This window comes from Zea mays, chromosome 10 (genome assembly GCF_902167145.1).
Source record: "Zea mays cultivar B73 chromosome 10, Zm-B73-REFERENCE-NAM-5.0, whole genome shotgun sequence".
Lineage (NCBI taxonomy): Eukaryota > Viridiplantae > Streptophyta > Magnoliopsida > Poales > Poaceae > Zea > Zea mays.
Window position 1 is genome coordinate 73153660 of NC_050105.1, and position 26597 is coordinate 73180256.

The following is a 26597-nucleotide window of genomic DNA, read 5'->3' on the forward strand; positions in this document are numbered from 1 at the left end:
CATCATAATCAAGATAGCATCATTGTATCATAATTGTTCTCACCATGTTCATTGATTAAAGTAAAGAAATAACATAATACTAATCGTAGTAACCAATTCCCAAAGGGTAAACAAGGACAGGAAAACAAAATACTAGTCAATCCTTAGGTTGATCATGGTATGCGGGACAGTGAATTATAAAGTAAATAGGACATAATGGGTCAGAGGACACTTGCCTGCACCAGGTTGCTGCTCAGGGAAGTCACCTGCAGCACACTCGGAAACCTCAGACTGCTCGTTGTCTACGCAAAACAATCATTCATTCAGCACACTTGGGAAATGACAAAGGATCAGTACACCAATCATATGCAATAGAGTAAACACAGGTTCAGTAAAAGATACAGGCACACAGGTGAAATCTAAGTGTTGGGTAGATTAATGTTACCTAGTCGTCTGTTGTTTTATAACTAAGTCTATTTCAGTAAATTACATTACTTAAGAAAACTCATTCCACGGATGAGATTACATTAAATGAGGTTAGGTCCACAACTTTAGGCACAAGAACATCCACTAAGGTTCTACATTTTATTTTAAAATTAATAAATATTCTATCACCTTAAATTAACCTAGAGACTAGCCACAAAATTGAGACATGAAAACAGTGAATGATTATAATTTAAACAAATAGAGAATAACATTATGAATATTTTGCAATTTGAACCACCTAATTTGGAGTTCATATGCAAAAGATATGAAATTTACAAGTTTTAGAATTCAAAAACACTAAATTAAACCCATTTCTATGATTAAAATAAAGTCCAGGCGTCTCTCTGCAAGAAATCAGGGGCTTGGGCGCAAGAACATAGGACGACAGGTTAATACTTGGAAACTCGAGGGGTTTCTTAACAAAATTTCCAAGAGAACAGGTATCAAACACTCTCGGCCATCCGATCACAGATCGACAGACGAGATTAGATCCTGCGGGCGAGCGTGCGCGGGCGCGAGCGAGCGCTGACAAGCAGGCCAGGGCAGTCAGCGACTCGGGGCGAAGGCGGGCTGACTGGTTGGGCCCAGTGCCAAGGGGCGCAGGCAACCGACGGGTGGGACCTAGAGGCAGGGGTGCGCGCTCAAAGCGGTATCTGGGGATCCGAGGCTTTGGATCGGGAGTTGACGGTTGGGATCTGGCACACGGGGGTAACAGCACGGCGGCAGGCGCTGCTTCGCCCACGACGATGAAGCTGCTGGAGCTGAGGTAGGCGCGGCCTCCAGGGGGCTTGAGGCCACCGGAGTTGGCCAGGACCGGTGAGGGGGGCCCGACGAACTCAATGGCGGGATTCCGGCCGTGAGAACGGGACTAGGGACGAGGGAATGACTGAGGAAGCGCTCCGGGCAGGTCGTAGTTACTCCGACGAGCAATCTCGACCACGGGGAGGCGAAATCGAGTGCACTGAGGCCAGTACTAGCTCCGATGAAAGCTGCGGGACACCTACGGCCAGAGCGCGGCCACAGGACGGGACTAGATTGGCCGGACACTGAGCAGGCACGGCAAACCAGTGCGGCAGAGCTCCGGCGAGCGTGGACTCACTACGGCAAGGCAAAATCAGGGCAACCAGAGCATGGGAACGGGTTCCTCACCTCGGGGCGGCGCTCGAGGAGGCTTGGCGCGGCGTCTGGTGCTCCGGGAGACTAGCACGACGAGTGCTTTCCTTCGGCGAGCTCTGGCGACGGTGGCGGCTAAGCATGAGAGACGGCGAGAATGGGCGAAATGGTGCAGGGGAGGGAGAGCGGGTGTGGGTGGGTAGGGGTGTAAACGGATATCCGAACTTTTAGGACAAATTTAATATTTTAAAATAGATATGTATGAAATTTGATGCTAATCTCTTCTTATATTATGAAGCACATTATTATAAATAAGAATAAAATTTTGTATAAATTATTTCATACATTATTTACTCCATACAACAAAAAAGGTAAAAAAATATTTGTATCCGTATTCGATTTGTATCCAAAATTTATATTTATTATTTGAGAAGATATATGATAGATTTGAGGTTTACCTTTCATGAATCTTTATAAGCTCAATACTAAAAACAAGAATATAAATTTGCATAGCAGATTCTATATTCTATTAATTCACAATCAAAGAAAAAAGACCAAAAAACTGTTATCTGAATAAGAATCCGTTTACACCCCCGCGGGTGGGGCTCAAAAAGGAGCTGGGGACGTGGGTAGGCGATGTGGCCGGGGTTCTCGCCGTGCGTGCGCGCGGGTCAGTGGCGGTTCGCGGGGAGGGCGGAGCTGACAAGAGGGTCCCACGGCGCAGCGAGAGATAACGTGGGGTGAACGGGCAACTGCGCTAACGGGCGGGGCCCATTCCGCAGAGGGATAAAGGGGCGCGCGCGAGGGGAAATGGCGCAGACAACTCGGTCCCACCAGTCAGAGAGAGAGAGAGGGAGCGGTTGCGCGCGGGTGAAGGATACAGCGCCGATAGGTGGATCCCATCGCGCAGCGAGAGAGGGCGTGGGCGCTCGGAGCTGGGCCTAGCTGGGCCGAAAGTTGAGGCTGGGCTGATCTCTGGTTTTTCTTTTATTCTGAATTTTCTATTGCTTTTCTTTTTATTTACTCTATTGAATTCAATTCAAATCAAACCACAAATTCAAATTCAAATATTTTAAACATGTGTATCAACCAAAAACAAAGTTTAAACTCAGCATGATGCAACATTTCATGTCTCCCCTAGGTTTTGATATTCTAAAGAAAATAATACACCTCTCAATTAAATATCCAAAACTCTATTAAAAGAAGAGAGATAAAATCTATAGAGGTTACAAAAGAAGTAACACCTAAATTTGATAGATATTAAAGAAAAAATTTATATCCCAAATTAAAGGTGTTACAAAGACTATCCCCGATTGTACCTAGTATCTTCTTCTGAAAATATGGAAAAGCATGGCACATAAGACCACAATAGCAATGACCAGATCGGCTTCTATATGAATCAAGCGTTTGAGAAAGAAAGCTTCTGAATGAATCGTCGAACTAACACATTCAAATTCCAGAAAAATTTAGCAACATACTTGCAACCTAATACTTTTATAGGCACAATAGCAAACCAATATCCAGCAATACCTTAAATTGCCACTATATTACAAATACAAACTTGTGCGTTTTGGCAGCTACTTCTGCCTGAAGCCTGACGGAGAGAAAAACACCACAAGTACAACATAATTGACGCACTGAATATCATTATACCATGTACTTGTAAAAAACATTATATTGGCACTTAGCAATGGTGCAGGTGTCTAATATCAAAATAGGTATATATAATGGTGAAAGAAGCTGATTCAAGCCAAGAAACAAAAATATTCATGCGGTTAGAACTTGACATACCAGCCATGTTATAGGCTTACCTTAGGACCATCCTTTCCTAGAACACTTCTCTTTTTAACTAGAAGGATCTCATTTGCATCGAGTGTCATCTTTGGTTTTAGTTTTGAGGGCAAACCCCCCTCAGCAAAAGAATTTACAACCTGCATGGAGTAGGATGAATAACATCGTTACAGATTATTTCTGTCAGAATAACAATAAATCAAAGGGACATGATAATGAAGACCAGGTAAAGAACCTTGGATAAACTAATACCTCTTTTCCTTCTGTTGATGTGCTCTCCTTTGGGATTAATATCAGTGGACAGTTGGCATTGTGGTTAGCTGAGAGCTCCAGTGGGGACTAGTGCTTAGATCAAAGCTTTTTAGATATAAGGAACGAACTTTCCAGAACTGTCTAGATTGTTTAAAATAAGTATTCCAATGTAATGATTTGTGATGTTCATGTTGTTAAAATTGAAGATTCGAATGATGCATCTGTTGTGGTTTCTGCAGTGATTACAAATGCTGGTGTTGCTTCCTGTATTACAAGCGAAGCTCCCTTGGTTAATATGCATTTAGAAGACGTTGCGCCTGAAATAAAGGACTCAGAATTTTAATAGGTCAGTGGGTAGGATTCCATTCTGCTCTGCTGGGAGGGCAGTGAGTGCTTCTAACACCTCAAATCCATCAATTTAAAATAATACATTAATAGTTATTTAAAACCTAGTAGGGAATAAAGTAGAAATTTGAAACAAGTGTTTGACCTCATTTGTCTTTAGAGAATGATTTTTGTTTGCTCATAATTGATTGATGATTTTATAAAATCCCTTTTATGTGAAACCCACTTAATTAAAATAGGAACTTTGGTCCAAAAATAAATATTTCAATTATAAATAATTCTTGTATAATTATTATGATTTTTTGAAGTATTTAAAAATATATTTATTTATATTTATGGGTTATAAAAAAGATTTTGGAACCCCTAGCCGAACCGACCGATTTGGCCCATATAGGCCCAGACGCCACTCCCCCTCCTTTCTCCCACTAACGAGCGGGCCACACCCGGCCCCTTCCCCTTCCTCCAGCTGCTCCCATGCCCGACCCCACGCCAGTGCGTGCGCCCGCGCCTGGCCGGACCGTCCGCGCCCTCTCGGCTGCGCCCGACCCTTGCCTCCCCGCGCCCGAAACAGCTGCCGCCGGTCCTTCCTATCCCCCACTTCCCCTCTCTCCATCAATGGAGGTAACCGCCGCCGCCATAGCTGGACGTCGGCATCTCCCTCCCCGGCTCTTCCTCTCCCTCTCCCCCTCTATAAAATTGGCCACTACCGAGCTCTCCCCTCTCCTGCCGAGCTCGCCCTCTCCTTCTCCCTCTCTCCCCTTCTCTCTCTCGCTCGGCCACAGCAGCCGCCGCTGGACCGTTCGCTGCCACGTCCGTGCCCCTACCCCGGCCTTGTCTCGGCCGCACGCCCTCGTCTCGGTCGCGTCCGTACAGTCTGCGCTCGTGCCTCACCGTCGACCACTCCCTGCTCGATGCCGTTCCTCCTCTCCCTTCATTCGTCGACAAACCGCTCAAACACAAGAACTAGAGGTTGAAGACAACTCGAATTTTATTTAAATTTTCAAAATCATGTTTTATGTAACTATTTGTTTTAATTTGTGTATATTGTGATGTGTATGTAAATGCTTGATTTTAAGTGTATGTGATGAATTAGTATATTATTATCTTTCATATGGTGTATGTTAATTGTTTACAATTTTTTAGAATTTATGTTTAGAAAGAAGAATGACAGGATTTGGTAGACCACGTGTTAGTGATGAAAACACTAGATGAGTGATTTCACAATTAAATCTTGTTTATAATGAATTTAGAGTTTAGTCGAGATGTATGTACTCATAGGTTCATATACTTAATTTAGATCCACTAAATAAATAATAGAAGCTTTATTAACATTGAGATAATATAAGTAGTACCCATGTTCATAATAATCCAAATAGTGTAGTCTAATCAGTGGTTTAATTTACTAATAAAATTACTTGACCTCTGATTATTATGATGACATTTTTCCTTTAAAAAGAACGGATAAAACTAAAAGTAGACACTTGTTTATGGTAGAAATAATTAATTAATTTATTTCTGTAGAGTTGGTTAAATCACTACCTCTAAGCTATGTTATGTAAAGTACTTTGTAGTCGAATTTCCATATATCTTTCACTAGTGATAATCCAAAAATAGAATTTATATTTTATGTCATAGCAAATGGATGTCAATAAGTGTAGATTAATGATATGATTACGAACTAGGTTTTATTCTAGACGTTTTTTAGTATGGTTTGTATGGTGAATGTTATTCATGTAATGGGGTATGTTACTCATGTAATGGTGTATGTTTATTTATCGATCAATGTTTTCTTTTGTGAAAGCATCTAGGCCCCTGGTTGGTTTTAGTGATTAATGACAACGTAATGTTATATGTGACTAACGTGTGTTTTGCAGAGACAAATGGTAAGTTAGGTCGCATTACAGGTAGTACTACAACGGTGAAAACAATCCCGGAAATGAGAACTCGAAGCGACGGCTAAAGCGACGAAACAAAAGGTGAATGTCTACGTAGTCCGAGTGTCAAGGAGTTGCGGACACTCGTGATTTAGTTAGGTCTTTTATTTTGTTTTAGCCGTACTATAAAGTGGGGTTGTCGATGAGTAGTTTGACCAAGAGAGTTCTAGTGTAGTGTTGGTGCATATTCACACTCACATATAGTGCTAGGTGACACTCTAGAACATACTCACAAGTTAGAATGAAAACCGATTTGAAAAACAGCGGAAAATAGAAAATAGGGTTTCTGACTGTGGGGCACCGGATTGTCCGTTGCGCCCTCTGCCAGGTGGGGCCGGATGGCCCGAGGAAGGGTTTCCCCGCGCGTAGAAACTCGAGAGCGCAAGGTTCCCGAGTGGAATTTTAGTGGCGCATCGGACAGCACACCAGACAGTGCACCGGACAGTGACTGTTCACTGTCCGGTGTGCCATCAGCCCAACGGCTAGCTGTCAAAACTAGCCGTTGGAGTCGACCGTTGGCGCACCGAACTGTCCGGTGCGCCCATGCACAGAACAGTGTTGGTAACAGCTAGTTGGTGGGTGAGGGCTATTTATACCCCCTCCACCCACCATATTCAATGTCTTGCTGCCCACATTAATTCCTGCACATTGGAAGAGCATTGCAAGCACCAAAATCCTAGTGAGGTGATTAGAGAATCTTAAACCCGCATTTGGACCTCATTAGCGCTAGCGAGAGCCACCTAGAGCACACACACCACTTGCATTAGGCTTCTCTTGGTCAAGCGAAAGTCTACGACTTGTTACTCTTGGTGATCGGCATCACCTAGACGGCTTGGTGGCGTTGGGAGCTCGGTGATCACCGTGGAGATCTTGTTGGTGACCCAACTCAAGTTTGTAAGCGGTCGTGAGGGATCCACCATGCCGGAGTGGCAAAGGATCATCTCGTAGTGAGCACTTGGTTCTTGCAAGGACCAAGGGGGAGCGATACCCTTGCGCGGGTGCTCCAACGAGGACTAGTGGAGAGTGCCGACTCTTCGATACCTCGGGAAAAATTGGAGGAGTCTTCTAAACCTTGCTTTACATTCCACACTTAATTCAAGAATTTTACATTGTGTATTTGTTTAGCAAGTATTTGAAGTATTGTCCTAGCATTGTTGTATTTCTGTTATTATTCTCTTAGTGCTAGTTGTTGGGGTGAAGTTGGGCTCTTGCTTAGGTTTTAATTAGTGTTGATTTTTTAGAAAAGCCCAATTCACCCCCTCTCTTGGGCGTCGTGATCCTTTCAATTGGTATCAGAGCCTTGTTGCTCTTAGATTAGCTTAATCGCTAGAGTAACGATGTCCAGTGGGGATGGTCCTCCTCCCGTTTTTGATGGCGACGATTTTCCATATTGGAAAATTCGTATGGAAGCATATTTAGAGGCTATAGACATTGGTGTCTACAAAGCCGCCACACAAGGATTCCCCGAACCTAGAGATCCCACAAATCTTGTAGGTGAAGAGTTTAATTATGAGAAATGGAATGCTGAGGCCAAAAACACCCTTTTTAGAGGCCTTTGCAAAGATGTGTTTAATAGAGTTAGAAATCTTAAAAATGCTCATGATTTGTGGATGGACATTTGTGCTCTACATGAAGGAACTAGGAGTGAGCGTGAGGAGCGATATCACATTGCTATGAGAAAGTTAAATTCTTTTGAAATGCTTGCTAATGAAAATGCCAATGCTATGTACTCACGTCTCAATATTCTTGTAGAGGAAGTAAATGGCTTGGGGCTTACACAAATTTCACAATCGGATGTTGTGAGGAAGATTCTCAATGTCCTCCCAATTGACAAATATGGACACATTGTCACTATGCTGCATCAAATGGATCTTTCAGTTACCACACCTACACATATATTGGGAAAGATCAATGCTCATGAGATGTACATGCACATCAATGACAAGGATGAGTCATCTTCCAAGAGAAAGGATTTGGCTCTCAAAGCAAATCAAGAAAGAAAAGGAAAAGCTAAAGTACAAATTGAGGAAAAATCCTCAAGGATGATGACCTTGATACTAACATTGACTTGATGGTGAGGAAGACCACCAAGATGTTAAAGAAGCTCAACAGAGAAGGCATCAAATTTGATTCAAGAAAGAATAAATTCTTTTCCAGTAAAAGAAAGCCCATTTCTGAAATGGATTGCTACAACTGTGGAGAGCTCGGTCATCTTGCTCATCAATGTAACAAGCCCAAGAAGAACAAGTTCAAGGGCAAGAAAGAAGATGACAGCGATGATGAGAAAAAGGAAAAGAGATTCTTCAAGAGGAAGGATGGGAAGTACAAGAGGTTCCACAAAAAAAAATGGAAAGGCATATATTGTTGGTGACTGGCTCACTGGCATTGAGTCATCAAGTGGATCTTCTTCAAGTGACGAAGAAAATGATGAAAAAGTTGCCGCCATCGCTGGGGACTTCTCTTCACCACCACCATCGCCATCATCGACTTCTCACCTATGCCTCTTGGCTAGAGGTGAACGGAAGGTGAACTACAAGATCGGTGGGAGCCATTGGGTTATTGATAGTGGATGCACACAACATATGACAGGCAACCCACGGATGTTAACCTCACTTGATGAGAATGTTGATGGACAAGACAAAATCACATTTGGGGACAATTCAAAAGGGAAAGTTCAAGGACTTGGCAAGATGGCAATTTCAAATGATCTATCAATTTCAAATGTTCTCTTGGTTGCACCTTTGAGCTTCAACTTATTATCAGTGGGTCAACTCTGTGATCTTGGACTTCAATGCTTATTCACTCCAATAGAGGTTATTGTATCAAAAATGGATGATGAATCAATGGTGTTCAAAGGATTTAGATACAACAATCTCTACTTAGTGGATTTCACCTCAGAAGATGCAGACTTAAGAACTTGCCTCTTCACCAAAGCATCACTTGGATGGCTCTGGCATAGGAGGCTTGCACATGTTGGGATGAGCACACTCAAGAAGGTATTAAAGAAGGACATGGTTAGAGGATTAAAGGATGTTATATTTGAAAAGGACAAGCCTTGTAGTGCATGTCAAGCTAGGAAGCAAGTTGCTAATACACATCCTACAAAAGCTTTCTTGTCGACATCAAGGCCACTGGAACTACTTCATATGGATTTATTTGGACCTACAAATTATGTAAGTGCTGGTGGCAACCTCTACTATCTGGTGATAGTTGATGATTTCTCAAGATACACTTGGGTGTTCTTTCTCCATGACAAATCTGAAGTTGCATCTATATTCAAGAAGTTTGCCAAGAAAGCTCAAAATGAATTTGATTGCAAGATCAAGAAGATTAGAAGTGATAATGGTAAAGAATTTGACAACACCAACATTCATGAATACTGTGATGAGATTGGGATCAAGCATGAAGTATCTGCAACATATACACCTCAACAAAATGGAGTTATTGAAAGAAAAAACAGGACCTTGATCACACTTGCAAGAACAATGATTGATGAGTATAACACACCGGAGAGGTTTTGGGCCGAAGCTGTCAACACTGCATGTTATGCATCAAACAGGCTATTTCCTCACTGGCTGCTTGCGAAGACTCCCTATGAACTGCTAAATGGGAAAAAGCCAGACGTCTCCTTCATCCAGGTATTTGGATGCAGATGCTACATTTACAAGAAACACCATCACCTAGGGAAGTTTCAAAGACGTTGTGATATTGTTTTTCTATTGGGTTATTCATTAAAGTCCAAAGCATATCGAGTATTGAATCATGCCACTAGCGTGGTAGAAGAAACATATGATGTGGAATTTGATGAGACTAATGGCTCCCAAGAAGCACTTGAAAATCTTGATGATGTAGGTGATGAGCCACTCAGGGAAGCCATGAAGAACATGCCAATTGGAGCTATCAAACCAAAAGAAGATGAAGAAGAGGTGCCAAACATTGACAGGCCTTCTTCATCAAGTGTACCACAAGATGATGAAAAAGATGAGAGGCATGCAAATGAAGATACATTTGTTTCTCATGAACAAGCAAGGTGTAACACCCCAGGGTCCACAAACACCCCGGAATGCTACTGAACTACATATCTGACATCCATATATAAAATTTCGGCAGCATCTCTTTTGAAAGATTGCATAAACGAGGGGCAACAGTGTATAAACATATATCATGAAAAAAAACATACTAAGCATTATTAATCTGCTAGCAAAGGAAAGTTAAACATAACGATATGAACTGAATTAACCAGTGCACACGACTAGGAAAAAACAAACATCATTTGTCATCGAGTTTCTAATTAAATCATGGCTGCAAGTGGGCATCGTTATTATAATAGTGAAGGTGAACGTGCTGCTACTTCCCTCATTCCCAACATGAATCAAGTACCTGCATTGAGTAATGCAAGAGTGAGATGATACATCTCAGCAAGCAAATTGTTTTGACGAGATATTTAAACCACAAATTGAATTAAACAACATTTTAAAGGAATCACAATTGAGATCAGAAATACTTGTAGATATAGAACTCAATAGTCCCAATATAACCAATACCATCTCATTTCCTCGAACAACCACAATAGGTTGTATAACCCTTCCCTGCGTCAACAATACCTGCAGATATCACTTCAATGTATGCATAGGAATGCAATGTGTAGGTCATCTGCCCTCATACCTCTGAGAGTATAAAACCACATCATCTGCTAATATCACTTCAATGAATGCATATAAATGCAATGCATATGTCCTCTGCCTTCATACCTCTAAGGGTATGAAGCCGCATCGTACCCCTCCTCGGGAACGTACGATGCTAAGTTGTACCGGTACGGTCGGACCATAGGTCACGACCAAACTTCAGATGCAAATGAATCATGTAATGCATATGGCATGCTGCATTTATCAATACACTTCACTTCCTTCAGATACAAAACAAACCTCAAATAATACTTCATCTGCCTTCAGATACGATACAGACCTCAAATAATACTTTATCTGCCTTCACGGGTGTAAATTAATCTCATGGGTTATACTCGAACCATAATCATCATCAATATATGATTGAGCATCAGTATAATACAATCAAGTAAAGCATCACCATAGAGTTCAATTATGAAAGAATTCCATAATTCTGAATATTAGAGTGTTGGCGATAAAAAAACAACAATTCAAAACGGTAGAAACCACTGCTACAATCACTTGCCTTCATCGAGGAAGAAAGATGTACTAGGCATGATCCGGAGTGTAGCCACCTGCTAGCGGGCATAAAATTTAGTACAAATATTTGACAAACATTTGCCAACAATCAACAAATCGCTCCTACACTTGAAACCAAGACCCGGTGGAAAGACTCCCACCCTGAACCACATGCCAAACAACAACAACACTGTTTGTTAATTTTATATCTTTAAAATTATAACAGTGGTGATATTAAACAAATACTCTAGGAGTGTATACACAAAATACTCTACAACTTCAGTATTCAATGGATAATTAAATTCTGCCATCTATAAGTTCTAAAACATCTGATAAGATAAATGTCTGAATCTGTTTCAGACAGCAACATAGTTAACTTCAAAATTCAATATCTACCAAACTACTCAACCAAAAATTATGAAATTCTGCTGGCAGTAAGAACTTTTATCCCTCTACAAATGTCTCCATAGTTGGAACAGCCAATTCGGCTATTTACTATATGAAACCCACCAGTGAACAGACCCGCTCATTTTTGTCAGGCAAACAGGAACATCCACAGTAAAACAAACATACTGGAGTTTCATAATTCATATGAATGCGCTCTTTAACAATCTGGAAAGCTTATAAAATTGTCTACAACTTCTTTTACAATCCTAAAGTTTAATTCTGTAGATAAAATTGCCTAAATCTTAAGAGAACAGATTCTGCACAGAATTATGAGACTGAAAAACTGCTATAATCAAACTGCAATAACTTTCTGATCTGATGTCCGATTGAGGTGTTCTTCGCGGCCACGGAAAGATATACAAATTATCTACGACTCATAGACAGACGTTTTATTTTTTTGAGGCCACTAAGATCACGGAAAACTGGCATGAACAGAAACTGTTGAATCTGCCATCCTGCAGAAACTAATTTCGAGATCAAAATCTAATCTCCCATCTAATCCAACCAAAAAAACTAATTGCAGGGCCTAAAACTCATCCAAAACAAGAGAAAGCATTCATCAAGTGGAGAAAAGAGAGAGACGAAAGGAAATCCAACCAATTCTTGGATAGGAACGACGATGATGAGCGACGGTATGCCCTTATCTCCCCTCTCTTCTCTTCTCTTCTTTTTTCTTCCTCTCATCTCTTGGGGCAAGGCACAAAAGGGTGACGGCTGCTAGGGGTGGGAGGACGTGGATTCTAGGGTTAGGGAGGTATAAATAGAAGGAAACTTCCACAATCCTAATATCCAATGGCTCAGATCAACCGGCACTCGAAAAGACTCATCTGGACTTCAAACAAGGCAAACTAGTGATTGATCGGAATCATCTTGATGAGATCTATACATCTACGACCTCCGATCATCCATAGGACACACCATATTTGGATTATAAAAATGGTTTATTTTTTTAGGGTGTTACATTCTACCCCCCTTAAAAAGAATTCGTCCTCGAATTCGACCACTCCAAGCAAAACATCCAAGGTACCCCAAATAGCACCACCATTGAAAACATGGGTCCATTATTGGTATTAATCAACACAAGAACTTCTACCTCGGACTAATGGTCTAAGGAAGCTACACAACCTGACAACAAGCATGAAACAACCTGCAATGAAGCTCAAAGCAAGTCATAGATGCGATCAACACTACGATTTCACAACATCGAATTTGGATGCAGCCATACATCAGCATCAATGTCTTAAAACGACACTCTTTTATGAAGGAGTAATATGCACTAAGCACAACCCTTACCAACTTCAATAATTTATTTTAATTCAATGGTAAAACATCCACACCAGATGAACGTATAAAAAGATCAAACACCTCACCTCACAGCACCACAAAACAAGTGGTTCTATTGAAACAAAACTCCTAATCTTCCTAAACCCCGTTCTTGCCATCATGAAAAGATAATCATGTAATCTAACATTCTTTGCACCCCACAAAAGGGAGAAACTCTACAGAACTAATGGAGCAATAAAGCAGACAAGAAGCCCATAACATTCTGTGCGGCACATTTCATCGAAGAAATGCCAAAAACTCCACAAAGAGCATTGATAGCACAACAACAACACAATACTTGCTTAACCAATGTCGCTATACTTCATCCAACAACTCAACTAAGAAAAATAACCAAACTAGTAAGGTTAACCTACAAATAATATAATTCTTCATCTACTGTAGTTCAGAAACTTACATTTCATTCTATCATACGACGCACTCAAAGTACTAGACATACGAGGTCAATGATAACCCCGTAATCCTTCACACATTTGACAAACATCTCAAGTTGATGTAAAAAACCACATCATTTAGGAATAGGTGACTAACCACACACAACCAACTCTAGGCTAGGCAATGACTTCATTCAAACCAATAGATAGGTGGTCCAACAATGGATCCACCAGCATGCATCAGGGAGAGAACCATCTGATCCTCAACGTATTAATACATAATCAATAGATCAAGAAAAACAAAGATTTATTCTACAACTAGCATGACTAACATGCAACCACTTTAAACCACCTCCAACTGTAACACCCTGGGGTCCACAAACACCCCGGAATGCTACTAAAACACACAATAGAAGAGAGACATGTAAGCCATTCTAGCTTTGTAAAGACTTCCCCAAAATTCATATAAAAGTACCAATATTCATTTCTTTCAGAACTAGTTTCTCGACATAAACAATCATTCTTTGCAAAGATAGTTGGAACTATCCACCAACCACTCAACAACTTTAATTCAAATTGATGGTTACCTTGTAACCCAAAACACGCAATTCACACTCCTCTTAGGAACATCCTCAATCAAGCATATATAACAATATTATTGCAATAAAACTCAACCATGAAAAACATGATGAAATCAACATAGGCATACTTGTATATCACAAGCATAATAACAACTTCAATCTTACCAAAGACCAGCGATATCAATCGCATTAATAAAACAATATAAAGATTTAGAGATAAATCATATTAGGCATTAAGTCATAAACAACATACCACATTACCGTAAAGGAATAGGGATGGGTGAAATTATTGTCATATGCACTTCAAAGACACTAATATATATCAAAGATATTTGAACTCATACCCTTCCTATATGTGCAAGTGTGTCAAATTTATTTTCAAATTGCCAAGAATCTAAAGCCTATGCTTTGATACCAACTGTAACACCCCAGGGTCCACAAACACCCCGGGATGCTACTGAACTACACATCTGACATCCATATATAAAATTTCGGCAGCATCTCTTTTGAAAGATTGCATAAACGAGGGGCAACAGTGTATAAACATATATCATGAAAAAAAAACATACTAAGCATTATTAATCTGCTAGCAAAGGAAAGTTAAACATAACGATATGAACTGAATTAACCAGTGCACACGACTAGGAAAAAACAAACATCATTTGTCATCGAGTTTCTAATTAAATCATGGCTGCAAGTGGGCATCGTTATTATAATAGTGAAGGTGAACGTGCTGCTACTTCCCTCATTCCCAACATGAATCAAGTACCTGCATTGAGTAATGCAAGAGTGAGATGATACATCTCAGCAAGCAAATTGTTTTGACGAGATATTTAAACCACAAATTGAATTAAACAACATTTTAAAGGAATCACAATTGAGATCAGAAATACTTGTAGATATAAAACTCAATAGTCCCAATATAACCAATACCATCTCATTTCCTCGAACAACCACAATAGGTTGTATAACCCTTCCCTGCGTCAACAATACCTGCAGATATCACTTCAATGTATGCATAGGAATGCAATGTGTAGGTCATCTGCCCTCATACCTCTGAGAGTATAAAACCACATCATCTGCTAATATCACTTCAATGAATGCATATAAATGCAATGCATATGTCCTCTGCCTTCATACCTCTAAGGGTATGAAGCCGCATCGTACCCCTCCTCGGGCAACGTACGATGCTAAGTTGTACCGGTACGGTCGGACCATAGGTCACGACCAAACTTCAGATGCAAATGAATCATGTAATGCATATGGCATGCTGCATTTATCAATACACTTCACTTCCTTCAGATACAAAACAAACCTCAAATAATACTTCATCTGCCTTCAGATACGATACAGACCTCAAATAATACTTTATCTGCCTTCACGGGTGTAAATTAATCTCATGGGTCATACTTGAACCATAATCATCATCAATATATGATTGAGCATCAGTATAATACAATCAAGTAAAGCATCACCATAGAGTTCAATTATGAAAGAATTCCATAATTCTGAATATTAGAGTGTTGGCGATAAAAAAACAACAATTCAAAACGGTAGAAACCACTGCTACATTCACTTGCCTTCATCGAGGAAGAAAGATGTACTAGGCATGATCCGGAGTGTAGCCACCTGCTAGCGGGCATAAAACTTAGTACAAATATTTGACAAACATTTGCCAACAATCAACAAATCGCTCCTACACTTGAAACCAAGACCCGGTGGAAAGACTCCCACCCTGAACCGCATGCCAAACAACAACAACACTGTTTGTTAATTTTATATCTTTAAAATTATAACAGTGGTGATATTAAACAAATACTCTAGGAGTGTATACACAAAATACTCTACAACTTCAGTATTCAATGGATAATTAAATTCTGCCATCTATAAGTTCTAAAACATCTGATAAGATAAATGTCTGAATCTGTTTCAGACAGCAACATAGTTAACTTCAAAATTCAATATCTACCAAACTACTCAACCAAAAATTATGAAATTCTGCTGGCAGTAAGAACTTTTATCCCTCTATAAATGTCTCCATAGTTGGAACAGCCAATTCGGCTATTTACTATATGAAACCCACCAGTGAACAGACCCGCTCATTTTTGTCAGGCAAACAGAAACATCCACAGTAAAACAAACATAACTGGAGTTTCATAATTCATATGAATGCGCTCTTTAACAATCTGGAAAGCTTATAAAATTGTCTACAACTTCTTTTACAATCCTAAAGTTTAATTCTGTAGATAAAATTGCCTAAATCTTAAGAGAACAGATTCTGCACAGAATTATGAGACTGAAAAACTGCTATAATCAAACTGCAATAACTTTCTGATCTGATGTCCGATTGAGGTGTTCTTCGCGGCCACGGAAAGATATACAAATTATCTACGACTCATAGACAGACGTTTTATTTTTTTGAGGCCACTAAGATCACGGAAAACTGGCATGAACAGAAACTGTTGAATCTGCCATCCTGCAGAAACTAATTTCGAGATCAAAATCTAATCTCCCATCTAATCCAACCAAAAAAACTAATTGCAGGGCCTAAAACTCATCCAAAACAAGAGAAAGCATTCATCAAGTGGAGAAAAGAGAGAGACGAAAGGAAATCCAACCAATTCTTGGAGAGGAACGACGATGATGAGCGACGGTATGCCCTTATCTCCCCTCTCTTCTCTTCTTTTTTCTTCCTCTCATCTCTTGGGGCAAGGCACAAAAGGGTGACGGCTGCTAGGGGTGGGAGGACGTGGATTCTAGGGTTAGGGAGGTATAAATAGAAGGAAACTTCCACAATCCTAATATCCAATGGCTCAGATCAACCGGCACTCGGAAAGACTCATCTGGACTTCAAACAAGGCAAACTAGTGATTGATCGGAATCATCTTGATGAGATCTATACATCTACGGCCTCCGATCATCCATAGGACACACCATATTTGGATTATAAAAATGGTTTATTTTTTAGGGTGTTACACAAGGGTACAAGCCGAAGATGTTGATGCTCCAGGATCTTCTTCCCAAGTGGTTGACAAGAGAACTCATCACTACTTCAAGCTCACCCTCAAAACCAAATCATTGGGAGTCCTTCACAAGGGGTTATTACTCGATCACATAAACATGCTTATTTTATTGAACATCACTCCTTTGTCTCTTGTGTTGAACCTACATGCATAGATGAGGCGCTACAGGATCCGGACTGGGTGAACGCCATGCATGAAGAACTAAACAACTTCACTCGTAACCAAGTTTGGACCCTAGAGAAGCCCCCACAAGATGCAAGAATCATTGGAACAAAGTGGGTGTTCAGAAACAAACAAGATGATCAAGGCGTGATTGTAAGGAACAAGGCAAGAATTGTTGCAAAGGGATTCTCTCAAGTTGAAGGCTTAGATTTTGGAGAGACCTTTGCACCGGTTGCTCGACTGGAAGCCATCCGTATCCTACTCGCATATGCATCATGCTATGATATAAAGCTTTATCAAATGGATGTAAAAAGTGCATTTTTAAATGGCTTCATAAATGAACTTGTATATGTTGAGCAACCACCTGGGTTTCAAGATCCTAGATATCCTAACCATGCTTACAGGTTGTCCAAGGCACTATATGGATTAAAGCAAGCTCCAAGGGCTTGGTATGAGCGTCTTCGCGACTTCCTCATCGAGAAGGGCTTCAAGATCGGGACCGTCGACACAACTCTATTTACAAAGAAACATAACGATGATATTTTCATTTGTCAAGTATATGTTGATGACATAATCTTTGGCTTGACAAATGACTATCATTGCAAGGAATTTGGTGAGTTGATGTCGAAGGAGTTCGATATGTCAATGATTGGTGAGCTAATGTACTTCCTCGGCTTTCAAGTCAAGCAAATGAAAGATGGTAATTTTCTCTCACAAGAGAAGTATACCAAAGACTTGTTGAAAAGGTTCAACATGGAGAAGTGCAAACCAATCAAGACACCTATGCCAACAAATGGACATCTCGACCTAGATGAGGGAGGTAACCCGGTTAATCAAACTCTCTACAGTTCTATGATTGGTAGTTTATTGTATCTTACCGCATCTAGGCCCGATATCATGTTTAGTGTCTACATGTGTGCCAGATTTCAATCAAATCCTAAGAAAGCTCATCTTCGCGTTGTTAAAAGAATTCTTAGGTATCTCAAACACACCTCAAGCTTTGGTCTGTGGTATCCCAAAGGAGCTACTTTTGACTTAATTGTCTATTCTGATTCGGATTATGCCGGTTGCAAAATTGATAGAAAAAAGTACTTCTGGGGGATGCCATCTGCTTGGGAGATCACTAGTATCATGGACATCCAAAAGGCAAAACAATGTTGCCTTGTCAACTGCGGAAGCGGAATACATTGTCGCAGGTGCTTGTTGCACACAAATTTTATTTATGAAACAAACTCTTCTAGACTATGGCGTAGTTCTAGAAAAGGTACCTTTGTTATGTGACAATGAGAGTGTTGTTAAAATTGCTAATAACCCTGTACAACACTCTCGCACCAAGCACATTGATATCCGTCATCACTTCCTTAGAGATCATGTTGCAAAAGGAGATATCATTTTAGAAGGAGTGAGGTCGGAAGATCAATTAGCGGATATTTTCACTAAGCCACTTGATAAAACCCGCTTTTGCATGTTGATGAATGAATTAAATATACTTGATCGCAGAAATTTTATTTAAGATGTCGAATGGTGTTGTCAAGCTTGCATTGCATATTTAAATTTCTTGTATTGTATCTAGGGCTTGTCTAACCTAGTTGAGATAACCGCCAACAAAGCGAGTGAAAAAGCTTAACTCGGGATCAAACTTGACAAGTCTTAGTTTTAAGCTTTTAGTACTTAAATTCTTACTTACTATACAATTGTTGGTTCTTGAGATATGCATGAGGTACTGCACTTAGGGGGAGTATTCAAAACTCAAAACACTAATGAAAACCCCTAGTGCAAGGCCAAAATGCAAATTTCACCATTTGCCTATTTTCTCTAAAAATTATCTAGCCTATAGAAAAATATTTTGAAAATTATGAGAAAATATATGAGGGTGCCAATACCTGTCCCAAAAAGTGTTATTTTGTGTGATTATAAGTTGGGATTTGGTTTGGTTGAAAACTAGATAGAAAATTTGAAAAATTTCAAAATTCTCTCTGTCTGGGCTCACCGGACAGTCAGGTGTGCACCGGACACTGCACTGTGCACTGTCCGGTGCACCGGCAGCCGCGCGCGTATATCCCCTCTCCTGTGCGCTGTCCGGTGTGCACCAGACAGGCACTGTAGACTGTCCGGTGCGCCCATAAACGGTTTTTAAAAAACCTTTCCCCGCCCGAGCCCGAGGCTGGGTGTTTTTTCTCTGGCCACTGCCTCTGCTCTCTCTGTCTCTGGCGACACCCTCTGCCCTCCGGCGACCCTCCCCTCGCCGGCGGCCGTGCTCCGATGGCCTAGCTCCAGCCTGTGCTCGGCCCCCTCCTCTGGTGAGCTCCTCCCTCATCTTCTCCTCTCTCTCTGTTTCAAGAAGCAGTGAAGCTCTCTCTCCTTCCTCCTTTTGTGCAAATTCAAATCCTTGTGAAATTCCTGTGAATCAAAGTGTTGGATGTGTGTCCTTGTGTCCCATTGTATCCCCCTGCAGGTCTTGAGCTCCTTAGGGAGGGTTTCACCACCTAAAATGGGCATTTCACTCTAAACCTAAAACACCGCACGCCACATGCTCGGTGAAATGCCCAAACCAGCCAAAAATGTTGCAATCGATCCCAAATTTTTCAGGCACCTTCACAATACCTCCAGTAACATATTTGCTAAATTTCACGCCAATTCGATATACGAGGCTTCAATTTCACACAATTCCCCATTTCTAGCAATCAATTCCGAGTCGAGTGCCCAAATTCCATTTTCTTCGCCTAAAATCAAACCAAGCACACACTTCACTCATATTTACCCATATAAACCAATTTGTGAAGTATCGGCTCAATTCCCTGTCATTTCATGCCTCACTTCAAATTTCAAACTTCCTATGGCACTATTTCTCGTTCAAACGCCGTTTTCGCGTCGTTTGACCTCTCGATCGCCATAACTCTCTATTTCTATGCCATAACACTCTATGTATGTATTTATTCACATTTCATATACTTATGACTATGTGACTAATACGTGCTCACCTCTTCTGTCATTTCAGTGACTTTGTCTGCCCGTGAGCCATCTCCTGTCCTGCTTGGGTTCTCTCCCTCTCGTGTGATATTTCCAGGTAGCTCTTCGCTCTTTTGTCATTCTATCGACTGTTATCTTCTTGTGCTTAGCTTCTCTCTCTCATTTGCAGTCGTCAGGTCAGGATGCCGCGCACGAAGAATGTGTCGGCGCCAGGGGGAGGAGATGATGAGGATCCTCCTCGCCCTTTCAGGCAGGTCAAGGGGAAGACAGTTTACTTGGAGCAGCAGGAAGGCCGCAAGAAGCGGCGTCTGGACAGAGCAGCCCGAGCAGCAGCGGCAGCTGCTGAGCAGGCAGAGCGAGGAGCTCAGCTACAGATTCCCTCCGACCAGATTGCTTACCGAGTGCGTCGCCTCGCATCTCGGCCTCGCTCCTCTGCACCTACCACTCCCGCCACTGCTACCACTCCACCACCCACTTCGCCCGCTCCAGTCACTCCTGCTCCATCCACCACCTCAGCCATACCTACCACCTCCACCACTCCAACTTCCACTGCTCCTCCTCCCGCTCCCCTTTCCGCTCCTCCTATCCCATCTGCTCGCTTCTGGGAGTGCGATGAGACTGAGGTGCAACCTCTGGCTACGGATCCCAGGCTATTTGATCTTCAGCGTGCTACAATGGCACGGGTACGTCGATTCAGACACGTACCCGTGGAGACTTGGCTACCGGCTCAGAGGGACCCTGCTGTAGTTGATCTCTTCAGCACCCGGATTTAGGAGTCTTTCTTCAGAGCTCAGATGTCTGCACAGATTGCTCTGTGAGTGCACCGGCTTCTGGACCTTCCTGCATTTCTGCTGGCCGCCGGTGCTGACTCTGAGGTACACCTCTCCTATCTGCCTGGACTTCTCACTCTGTTGACTACCAGCGGCAGATATGTTGAGGAATGGGTCCGAGTTTTCTATGCTTCAGTATGGATAGACCCTGATCACCAGTGGATGAGATTCTGCTTTGAGCGAGAGGATGTTACCATTCATGCCAGCCAGATTCGCCAGTTGTTTGGATTCAACGAGTCATCGACTCGTCTTCACAGCTTGTACTATGGCACCTCTGATCCTCCTCGTCGCCCTCACGGTGGAGTTGCTCCTGGTACAGCTCACGTCGCGGCTTTGTTCTGACCGCCCTTCTCAGATGGGTCGTGATGTTCTCCGGCAGACTTCACCACAGCGGCCAAGTTTCTATATCAGCTCATGAGACGGACGCTTCTTCCACGGATGGGTTACAGGGAGGCTGCCACTCATATCCCGCTTTGGCTCCTTGGTGCCCTAGTTTCTCACTCAGAGTTTGATGTTGTGGATTTCCTCATTTGTGAGATCGAGGACAGCGTATTGGATGGTCTACGTGCCCGGCGATAGCTACCGTATGCTCACTATCTTTGCCACATCTTCGCTCAGCTGATTCGGCCACCACAGTTCTAGGGCACTCTTGAGGCCTCTCGCCTCCTCTTTGGGTCATACCATCCAGCTCCAGAGGATCCTGTGCTGGTACCTGCTCCAGTGGTTGACACTCAGGCCGAGGATACCGCTTTTCACCAGTTCGAGACTCAGGGTGCAGCAGTCCCTGACGATGATGATGATGACTTTGGGGTTCCACCCCCGCCTCCGCCTCCTATGCCTCCACGCACTCATGATCATGAGGCTGGGAGTTCCAGTGGTGCTGCCCCTGCTGCCTATAGCATCCCAAAAATTCAAATCTTGGAATCTTCTCAAACTTGCTCTAAATTCAAAATGAATTTCAAATTTCATTTCAAAATGTTTGTTTGTGAGTTGATATCAGCAAATGAAATATAGTGGTCTATATTCTCTCCAAAATCCTCCTCAAAATATCCTACAAATATTTCCCTAGTGATCCCCCATTCTTTCCAGAAATACTACCAAGATATTTCACCAGTGATCCCCTTCAAGTTCTTTCCAGAAATACTCCCCAGATATTCCACTGATATATCTCCAAGTATTTTCCTCCTAAGAAATACCTTCAGAATCATTTTTCAAGTCCCTACAAATATTTTCTTCATAACTTTCCTCATGCTCATACGTACGCGTATGCCTCCAGTGTCATACGGTGAGCTCTACAAGCTAATTACACTCATATAAGACAAATCCATGCTAATCTCCCACTAATCCTCTCATCCTCCCACTAATCCTCTCATCCCTCCCCCTAATCCTCCCACCATGGCTATAAATAGAGCGGCAAGGGCCTCCTCTCATCCCACCCCAAGCCATTTCATGGCAACTCTCTCCCCCCCACACACACGCCCACTCCATCTCCCACACAAGCACACACTAGCACAAGGATCGTTTGGTCGTTCTTCGATCATTCGTCCTCCGTTCTTAGTTTGTTCGTTCGTTCGTCCGATCGTTCATGGTTCGTTTGTCCGATCGTTCGTCCGTTCGTTCGTCCAAATAATCTTTTTCCTGCCGTTATGCTGCCAAAATTCCGATCGTTCGTTCGATCATTTGATCGTTCATCATTCATTCATAGTTCCTATTCATCGTTCATCGTTCGTTCATAGTCCCTATTCATCGTTCTTCCAGATAATCTTTGTCCTGCCGTTATGCTGCCGAAATTCCGATCGTTCGTTCATCCGATCATTCGATCGTTCGTCTGTTCGTTCATAGTTCCTATTCATCGTTCGTTCATCGTCACTATTCATCGTTCATCGTTCGTTCATACGCTATTCACTGTTACTATTCATCATTGTTACTACTCATCGACGCTATTCAACAGCCTTACTATTCATCGTTACTATTCACCGACACTATTCATCATCGTTACTATTCATCGATGATATCTATGGTACCTTTTCGTCGTCACTATTCATCATTACTATTCATCGTTACTACTCATCGTTACTATTCATCGATCATCTGATCACCCCAAATTTCAACTACTCATCCGTTATGCTGTACAGTCCACCTAAGACCAGCCAGACCAATATTTCAGTCATACGAACTCCGGTGACTGTGATTTTCCTTCTAGTGGGAACTTCCCATCTGATCACCCATCCCAGGTTTCTCCAAGTTGAGCACGCTTAACTTTGAGATTCCTTCGAACCAGGCTTCCAAACTCCGATTCTTGTTTCTAAATTCTTATCGAATTATTCCCTATCTGTAACACCCGGTTTTTTGAAGGCAAACCGAATGCGAACCATGTACGTGCCAGGATCAGCAATTCACGTACACAGCAGTTACATAACATGGACATCATCACACAGTGCTCAAATAGTATTAAAAAGGGAAATAATAGTCGATTACATCATATGTCTGAGACATCCACATAGTCTTTACAATAATCAAACTGCGAAAACGAAGCGTAGATAAACGCGGCCTTCACAGGCAGCCGACTGGGGGTTGCCGCTAACCCACGCCTAGAACTCGTCGTAGTCTTGGAACTCCTGGAAGTCTCCTTCCACGGCTTCATCTTCTCCTGAGCAGTGGCTGCAATGCGGGCAACCTGAGGGGGTTGGTGTGTAGAGCAAGGGTGAGTACACATCAACATACTCAGCAAGTGTCATGTCTGGTTGTAGTGGACTAGCTTTATGTGGGGGGAAGTCAAGCGGTTGCTTTTAGTTGGTCAGATTATTATTACTAGTAGAGAAGGCCAAGTTTTAGGGTTAACCCACGTTATTAACCCAAACGTACTCCTTTCCAAACGGAAAGAGTACCACTTACCATTACCAGAGTCAAAACCAAGAACCATCAGTCTCATTGCCACCTGCAAACCGAACATCTCTGATCAAGAACCACTAATCACTGGAGCTCCCTTGGCCGCTCATAACCGCGAGCACGGCTGATATATCAGTTTCATAACACTCTGCAGAGGTTGCGCACTTTACCCATGAGCCGTGATTTCCTTTTTGCCTCGGGTTGTACGAACCCTTGAACACTCCCAAGGTGAGTAGGCAGGGTATCACTATGTAGCCTTTACAAAGATTCCCCGGGGCTGTAGCCACCCGTTAGGTTTCCTAAATGTACCGCACTCCTCCCCAAGGGACAAATCAACCTTGGTAGAGCGAGCCGCATACACCGAGCCCCATTGACGGCACGACGGCGAAGCGAACTACACCCCGGATCCTCTAATTATTCAGCTAAGGGCACCCCATTCCACCCTCATGGTTGCACTATTTTCCCGAGCGGTCATCCAACGAACAGGTCCTTACGGAGAGGCACTTGAGAAACCGCTCGAGCCCCCTTAAAGGCCACAAGTATAACATCATAATAAGAAGAGGGAAAACAGCGTATCATTGATCATTCTCATCATGTTCATTGATTAGAGTTGAGCAATAGCATAAGACTAAGCAATAATAATCCAACCCAAATAGGTAAACAAGGACATGGATAACAAAGCTAGTCAATCCTTAGGTATAAATGTGTAATGCGGGAGGTGAATTAAAGATTGAATAGGACAGAGATGGGTCAAGGGACACTTGCCTCCACTAACCGACTGCTGCTTAGGGGCTTCTCCTGCGAGTTCTTCGGGCTCTTCAACCGGATCGTTCTCTATGCGAGTGCAAACATACATACATCCATCCATTCAAATTAGGAAACAAACAGTACACCATACAAGAGAACAAGTAGATTAAACATGCATAGAATATGACATACGATATTGCATTTACCATGGCTAGAAAGAGACGGGGGAAGGTCTCGCAGGGGTTAAAGCTTATGCTCGAGGCGCATTACGAGTAGACGAATAACTAGACGTTACGTGCTCTAGTTCCACTTAGCTCTAACAAAAAGGATTAGCTACATGCACTAATAGAAACATAACCACTTTCAGTTGATCAACATTAAATGAGATAGACGATTAACTATATGAATTAACTAACGTAACCAATTTTTAAATTGAGTTTCCTATTTCATTAACATGAACAACGTGATTAGCGCGCATAAAATATACGGGGGGGTGGACGGGCACGTCTAGGGGTAGACGAGGGCACGGCGAGCCGTGCCAAGGCACCACGCACTACGCGAGCAGCGCGCGCGCAAGGCCGCACACACGCACCGCGAACTAGCCGTGCACACGTCGGGGCCGCGCGCTGGCCGAGCTCAAGGCCGCGCGCCATAGGCACGCTAGGCCGAGCTTCAAGGCCGCGCCGGGGCCGTCACGACGCGAGCAGGACACGCTGGGGCGGGCGGGCGAGCACGCCGGGGCGGGCGCGCCATGGCCATGCGCCATAGCCGGCGAGGCCGGGCTGCCATGGCCAGGGCAGGGGGCTCGCCGGGCGGGGCGAGAACGCCGCACACCACGGCGGGCCGCCATGGCCGCGCCATGGCCGGGACGGGGCCGAAGCCAGGCGGGCGGGGCGGAAAGTCGGGCGGAGGAGCGCGCGCGGGCGGGGCGGGGCACGCCGCGCCGCCATGGCCGGCCACGCTGAGGGGAGGGGCGGGGCGCTCGCACCGGGGCGAGACGTCGGGCCGCCATGGCCGGCGAGGCCGGGCCGAGCGCCGCCGGGACGCCGCGGGCGGGGCGAGCCGCACCGGCGCGGCACGAGGAGGGGGCGGGTCGGCTGGAGGCGGGCGCGCCGCTCCGCGCCACCGGGACGGACGGGGGCCGGAGGGCGCCGAAGGCGGGGGCGGGCGGGTGCCGGCGAGCCGAGGCCGGCGCGGACGGGCCCACGCGGGCGAGCGCTCCCGCGGAGCGGGGAGGGCGCCGGCGAGTCGGGGAAAGGGGGAGGGAGGGGAGAGGGAGGAGGAGAGGGAAGGGAGGCCGGGCTCACCGTGGGCGAGGGCGCAGGCGGGCGGCGGCGCAGGCGGTTCCGGGCGTCGGGGCGAGGTGGAGCAGGGGAGGAGAGAGAGATTTGGGGCGGGGAGAGAGGGTGACAGGTGGGGCCCGTGGGGAAGAGGCGGCGGCGGGCGTAACCGTCGCGCCGCACGCGGGGGATGCGGGAGGGGGGCGCGGCTGGGCCGTCTCTTGGGCCCAAAGCGGAGGAGGCGCGGGGCGGGGGGGGGAGGTGGGCCGCGGCACCGCCAGCCCATGGCGCGAGGGGGGGAAAGGAGAGGGGGCGAGGCCGGTTGGGCCGGCCGGCCAGCTGGGTCGCGCGCCAACAGGGGGGCGGCTAGGCCAAAAAAAGGGAGGAGAGGGAGGGGAGAGAAAAGAAAAGATTTTCTTTTTCTAATATCTATTTTCTATATGAATGCTTTCACACTTTCAAACAATCAAAAAAATGCATGGTTCAGCATGGTGCAGCAAACCAAAGAAAATAACCCTAGGGTTTACTATTGTCACATGACTTAAAGTTTTGAAGACGGGTGAGGTTTTAGCGAAAAGAAATGGGAAAGAGGGGTAACGCCCGAATTTAGCGAGCGATAGGAAACGAAAAAAATTCAACTCGAAATTCGGGGTGTTACAAACCTATCCCCCTTAAAAGAATCTCGCCCTCGAGATTCAGGGTTGGCCAGCAAAGAGCTCAGGTATTTGGCCATCAGATCTTCTTCACGCTCCCAGGTTGCTTCTTCCTCAGAGTGGTGATTCCATCTGACTTTGCACATTCTTATGGTCTTCCATCGGGTGACTCTGTATGCGGTCTCAAGGATTTACGTTGGCTTCTCAACGTAGGTCA

At 43.7% G+C, this 26597-nt stretch overlaps 1 long non-coding RNA gene across 1 annotated transcript; it reads right to left on the minus strand.

Annotated features, from left to right (window-relative positions):
* Positions 1-10989: 10989 nt before the first annotated feature.
* LOC111590296 (uncharacterized) lies at positions 10990-12260 on the minus strand. Its single transcript, XR_002749396.2, has 2 exons — positions 12128-12260; positions 10990-11139 (listed from the first exon to the last, which is right to left on the minus strand). It is a non-coding gene; the product is annotated as an uncharacterized lncRNA (long non-coding RNA).
* Positions 12261-26597: the final 14337 nt, after the last annotated feature.